We start from the raw sequence: 7,236 nt of genomic DNA on the forward strand, positions 1-7,236 counted from the left end.
AAAACAAATCAGAGTAACAAAATGACATGCATCTTTAGAAAATCCAAAATTATCTGAAATAATTACAAAATTTAAAAGTGAATTTAGCAAAACCACTGGAATAAGGTCAATATATATATGAAAATCAATATATTTCTGATAACCAGCTACAAATAATTAGAAAATAAATGCCACTTAGAATGACATCATAAAACATAAAATACCTTGGAATAATCTGACGAAAGATGTTTAAGACCTACATATAGAAATTTTCAACATAATATTTAGAGAAATTAAGAAGACCTACATAAAGGGATATACTATTTTCATGGATCTAAAGACTAAATCTTATTTTTAAACGTCAATTTCACCATAAAAATTTAAGGTTCAATGCATTCCCAATCAAAATTCCAGCCAGTGTTTTTGTGCGAATTATTAAACTGATTCCAAAATATATTTGGAAATGCAGGTGGCTAAGAATCACCAAGACAATCTTGAAGAGGAAAATAGCTTGGATATGAGACTTGTTACAAAGCTATAATAACTAAGACAGTGTGATATTGGTGCAAAGAGAGACAAATAGATCAAAGGAGCACAATAGAGAGACAGGAAACAGCTGCACGTACTTATGACAAGGTGGCGTGGGGGAAAGAAAGCCTTTGTAATAAATGGTGCTGGATCAATTGGATACATGTATGAAAAAATACATGTTGCGCTCTTCCTTATACCATCCATTTTAGGTAGACTGCATGTCTGAAAACAAACAAATGTTTTAGAAGATAACATACGGGAAAATCTCACGGTATTAGAAGAAGCAAATATTTCTTAAATAGAAAACAAAAAACACTAACCTTACAGGGAAAAACTGACAACTTAGACTGCATTAAAATTCGGAACTTCTGTTCGTTGAAAGAAACCATTATGCCATATAACCAACAAAGGGCCCGAATACAGAATATATCAAGAGCACCTATCAGAGACATCTCAAAAGAAAAATGGGCAAAAGACTTGAACAGACCCTTCAGCCAAATAGGGCACCCAAAAGGCCAATAAATACATGAAAAGGTGCTCGCTGCTTCATTAGTCATCAGGGAAACGCAAATTAAAACCACAATAAGATACCACTACTTACCCACCACAATGGCTGAAATTAAAACAACTCGCAGTGCCACAAATGATAACTGCTACTGTAATTGTCAATACTCTGAGAGAGAAGTTAACTCCACCCCTGACTCCTCTGGTGGGCATGTCACTTGCCCTGGCCAAGGAGCGCGTCACCATCCTCTGGCAACGGTGATTGATCAGTTTAAGGATAAGCAGGTGACCCAGATTATGCCAAGCAACCTAATTATTGGAATTTGTGTCCAGTTCCCACAAACTGAGACAGTCTCTTTTGCCTGGCTCTGTCAGCATTAAGGGTGATACACGTTTGGAATTGTTGGGCCATCATATGAAGCCTGAAATGAAGCCAGTATTGGAGAAGGCCAAGCCAAGAGATGAGGAGAAATAGAGCTTGAAGTCATCACCCGAGCTCCAGAATCAAGTTGCAGTCAAGTTAAATCTGCCCCAGACCGAGAGGAACTTGATCCATTAAATTTCCATTTTCATTTAAGTTCATGTGAACCAGTTTTGTATTGTTTTTGCTCCCAAGAGTCCTAATGGGTATGTCCTTCATTTGTTCTCCCTTTATATAAGGTGACTCTCAGGGATAGAAAGATGCATGTTGCTGCAGTAATGTGTATGCACCAGTAGATCCAATTTTTGCTTGAATTATCCAGATTTGTTATCAAGTTCCAGAAATTCACTGGACAATTATCAAATTTCCACTTTGTTTTATTTTAATGATACCAGTCCTTGATAGAAAATATTTTCCATTTGCATGTGTTTTTTTCATCTTTGTTCGGTACATGCAATTCAATTGTAGCTATTAATGGAGAGCCAGTAAATTCCAACGTGTCAAAATGTTTCCTTCTGGGGCGTAACTTCCTTAGTAGGTTCACAGAATCAACAATGCTAAGAACTAAATGCTCCTGTTTTCACATCAGGAATATATGGTTGATAGTCCCTTAATTTCATTATCTCTTTTTATTGTACCATAAGTTCTATGAACTTGAGGAAGTAATTTAACAAAGCTTTTTTCTTTAATACAACGTCAGAGACCTTTTATCTTCAAAGAATTCCAAACAGTGTTTTATTTATCTGTGACTGCCTGTTGTTATATTCCAGTACATTAAGCCTATACACATTCTGAAGCAGGCTAAAGGTTATAAAGTTTTTGAGGTTAAAAATCTAGCCTGAATAATATAGGCCAGAAAGTCTGGATGGAACCGAGAGATTTTCTGCCTGAAGCCCTTTAATACTGTCACACCTTCTCTCTCTTTTAAAAAAGCATTATGGATACAGCTATAGTCCCAACTCTATCCCACTCTCCCCTCTTCCTTCCCTCCCTCCCTAGAGGTAAGCTGAATGAACGGTGAAAGTTGTTTTGAGCCTATGAATGTTTTTGTAGCCTTATGACATGTTTCAGCATTTGAAAATTCATATAAATGGAATCATATTAAATGTAGCCTTTTTACCCTCAATATTTATGTGTGTGAGAGTTAGCCACATTGATACATGTCTCTCTATATAGGAAACGCTTGCTTGCCCTTGTGTACAAGAAAAAGTATACACCTGTTCGCTGCAGCACTGTTTGAGTAGAAAAAACAGTGTGACCACTCAGCGTTGCAGGACAGATGAGCTGAGTTGTATTCATACAAGGGAGTGTCAGTCTGCAGCTAGAACAATTATTTATTTATGTTCCAGAAGAGGGGCATGGTGCAGACAGGTTATGCGAACTGGCAAATGTAACTCAGATGAATAATGAGAAGTCTGAATCTTGGGTCCAGTATGCCTGGATCTTAGCCCGGGGCTCTTTACTATTAACCTTAGATTATGTAATAATATTAAACTTACAGAAGCCCTGTGAAAACAGTATAAAGAATCCCCTCATACCTTTACCCAGATTGTTTATTTGTAACATTTTGCTGCATTTCTTTTCTTTCTTCTTCTCATTCAGTCTTCTCTCTATACATTTTTCCCTCTAATCTTTCTGAGAGGTCGCTTGCATGTATTATGCTTCTTTACCCTGTAATACTCTGGCGTATTATCATATAAATAAAGATATGTTCTTAAATATTCACAGTACATGTATCAAATTCAGGAAATTTAAAATCAATACAGTATTTTTCATAACCTATGGTCCCTATGGAAATATTGTTGAATGTCCCAACAACAGTAGTGCCAGCAAATTGCCCCTCACCTCTGCTCTCAATGCAGAATACAGTCCAGCGTATTCTAATAATGACAAACCTAGCCTTGTCATTATTCCTCATTGCTAAATTGGAACACCAGTTTCCCAGGTAGCACCTTTGCAGTGCCTCTGCTACCCACACCTGCTGACTCTGATAAATATTAGTATATTTAAATTTAACTTGATATAACTGCTATATTCCTGGTGCTGTACAAATTATTACTTTCAAAACGATCCCAGTCTTCATGACAAACATTAATCTAAAGAAACAGTTCAAACCAGCAGCTGCCATCCCTTGAGGAAGTCCCAGTACAGCACATTGCTGACTTAGGGGCATGGCATGGGAGTGAGGGGACCTCCATTCAAAAGTCAGCTCTAGCCAAGGGATACTGTGCAAGGTATAACATCTCCCTGACTCAGTTTCCTTAGCTGTAAAATGGTGACAATCATACCTACCTCACAAGTTCCTTGAAAATAAGGTGAAACCTATGCATCCATAGAACTCGTTTATAGCTGACACTTTTTCTTCAATTTGTGCACTGGCGTTTAGTTTCGGTCAAGTTGGTATTTAGTGGTTATGACACCTTAAGCATGTTCACAAAAGAAGGTGTGGGAGGTGACCCCTAAGTCATTTCTTCCACAATTTCTGACATGGTTACCTGGTTTCTGTGCAAATATTTTTAAAGGCATTCTTTCATTTGTGTGTTACATTCTCTCGTTTGTATGTTACAGCACGTCAAACTTGGTATACTGTGCAAAAGATTCTTGCTTAAGTAGTCACAGAGAAGGAAATCTGCATCAGTTTGCTTGAACATTTTGGTTCTTTACTCACATTCTGAGATTCAGTCATATCACTCAGAGGGGTTTTCCTTTTCTCAGTGTGCAGTGTTTATATCCAGATACAATTATTCAGACACAACAATGACATTTATAGACAATTATAAAAGTAAAAACATTAGAACTTTGGTTCTAGTTTAGTTTTCCAAATAGGAATACCCAAGAGTCTCTATTGCAATCCAGTGGTCCCTTTTAAAATGTATCATGTTTTTGTCAAGCTACACTGTGTTTATTGCCAGTTCTTCTGTTTGCAATTTGAAAGAGGTTGATGTAGCTAGGAGTTGTCAGATGGCTTAAATTTAAACCCAGACACAATTTACTGAAAACAACATCAAATATTTCTTTGTGTAGTGGTCCACATTCAATTTCAGGAAAGTGAGTATACAAGATGAAACACCTTCAGTCATTGCTAATAATTTTTTTTAAATCATGTAGGTTTTAGCCTCAAAATCTTTTTTTTTTTTTAAATTTTAGGGGGTTACATTAATTAGGACTCAATTAAAAATAACAAAACCAACTAAAGCAAAAGAAGACTGTATGATAAGTTCTCTCATGAACCATGAGTTATGAGTGACCTTGAACTTTACTAATATTTGAAACCAGGGACTTGAATGCAGTTAAGTTTCTCCTTCCATCTCTCATCTTTGCCCTTTTCTGTTTGCCTGCTTATTAGGAGGAAAGTCATAGTTACTAGAAAAGAGGAAGTGAGGAGACAATTCAATGCCTGTCCCTTATAAGGGTATACTCCATCCATTCCTTGAACAAATGTTTTTTGATCCTTATTGTGTCCATTAGGATTAGTTCAGATACAAATAGCAGGACCTCCAATGACAGTGATTTAAACCATTATTTTCATGTCAAAGAAGGAGAGTTAATTGATCCAGGAGAGTGCCTCAAAATCATCTGGATCCTTGGCTCTTGCCATCCTTTTTCTCCAGCATCCTCAATGGATGACTTCTATCCTCTAGGTCACCTCATGGCCCAGATGGCTGCTGGAGCACTGGCTATTATGTCTACCTTCCAGGCAGCAGGAAGAAGGGGCATTAAGGGAGAGAAAATATTTCTTCATTGGTCTGTCCCCCTTTTTTGCAGAGACATTTTGGAAATATTTCTAACAGTTTCCACATATATCTCACTGTATAGAACTCAGTTACATGGCCACACCTAGCTGTAAGGAAGGCTGGAGAATGTATCTTTTAGCCAGGTGCATTGTTACCTTCAATAACAGGTGTTCTGTTAACAAGGCCAAGTGTGAGAATGGACGTTTAGTACAAGTTAGCAATCTCTGCTACATTTAACATGTTCCAGACTCTGGGAGCAAGTTTTTATTAGATTTAGTAGATGTTTAACAGATTACTATATAATACAGCATGGAAAGTGTCACCACGTGACTTAGCCCAGAGAACGTTCCAGAGCACATCTAGCCTAATCTTGGGTGGTCATGGGTGGTTCCCCAGGGGAATAGCAACGAGGCCTCAGGTACCAGATACAAGTTAACCAGGTTTAAAGGGGGAAATAAAAAAAGATGCAGACAAAGTGAACAGTTCATGCAAAAGCCTGGAGTCAAGAGAAAATCCTGCCAATTTTGGAGCTCTAAGTAGCTCGGTTTGGTTGATACCTGGAGTGTTGTGACATGCAGAGTGGCAAGAGATGAAACAGCAGAACTTAGCGAATCGTGAAGCTGCTGTTATGCCTTGCTAAGGAATTTGTACTGGGGAGTCACTGAAGGGTTTTAAGGAGTGGAGAACTGCATTTTTAGAATGATATTGTAGAGGGACTCTAAAACTGCCATGCTGAACACATGTGGATCACTGAAAAATCTGTTCAGATAATCCAAGCAAGATATCACGGTAGCCTGAATTAAGGAAATGACAGTGAAAAGTGAGGGAAGAGATTTAAGAGCTCATTGTGGCGTATCCTGGCAGGAAGCAATGTTCGGCTTGTTGAGTGAGTAGAAGGAAGGGGCTGAGCGTGACTGGGGCAGGGATGAGTGAGGAGAAGAATCTGTAAGTGGACAGCTGAAGGACAGTGGTTCTCCAAGGTAGAAAATGCTGGCAAAGAAGTGGGGCTTGTGGGGAAAGGATGAATTAAACACTGAATGGGGGAAATTTGAAATGCCTTTAGAACATCTTATAGGGACCTTGTATCCTATACCTTAAGTATAGGAATGTGGAACTCTGGAAAAAGGACTGGCCTGGAGATATGTATCTTGGAATCACCAGAATATAGACAGTAATTAAAGCTTGGAAGGGGGGTGCTACGGCCCAAGGGAGAAGGCAGAGTGAAAAGAGGGTCAAAGTCCAAACTCTTGGGAGCGTGGATATTTTAGGAGTGGGAAGAGAAGAGAGGTCCAGAAGAGAGACCTGGAAGAAGTAGACAGAATGATTAGAAGAAAACCAGGAGTGTGGGGTATCACAGAAGCCAAAAGGAAGGGAATTTTAAGAGATGGCTGATGAGTCAAAGACTTCAGAAAGGTCAAGTAGGTTGAGTCCTTGTTAATCAAAGGTCACATACCATGTGACTATAGCTGAATGAGAGGACAATTGGTGATCAGCTGAGAAGAAACTAGATAGATTGTAGTGGGTTAGAAAATGAATGGAAGAGGAGAGGTGGTGACAAGAGTTGCATTTGTGAAAAGTAGGGGAGAGATAGCAGGGTAATTTTCTCGTAGGGTAAAGCAGAGTTTAAGATCTGTCCCTATCCCATACCCAAGTTGAAAATGATTCGAACATTTTTAAAAGCTAATTAAAAGACAAATGAAGAGATAATAGAGTGGGAAATGATAAAAACATCAGAGAGAAATGGACTCCTCAGTGAACTGAGAACAATCCCTAAGGAGGCATGAGATGGTGGTGTCCAGTGCCAGGTGGACATATTAGCCTGACCAGAGGAGGTGCACTATTTTTGCTTTGTGGAAGTGAGGAGTGAGGATGGGTGAGGGTGCAGCTAAGTTTGTAGATAGGGCACTGGTAAGGTGAGGGTGCGCTCATTGAGTCACATCTGTTTTGCCTGTGAAGAGGAGGTGATGGGATAATTGGGGTGTTAAACAATAATGGGCAAAGGCAAAAAGTTCTTTTTCACAAGATCCAGGAGGAACAATTAGGTTGGTTGTCTTCAAACCTGGGAAC

The sequence above is a fragment of the Tamandua tetradactyla genome, chromosome 11 (assembly GCF_023851605.1).
Source record: "Tamandua tetradactyla isolate mTamTet1 chromosome 11, mTamTet1.pri, whole genome shotgun sequence".
Taxonomy (NCBI): Eukaryota; Metazoa; Chordata; class Mammalia; order Pilosa; family Myrmecophagidae; genus Tamandua; species Tamandua tetradactyla.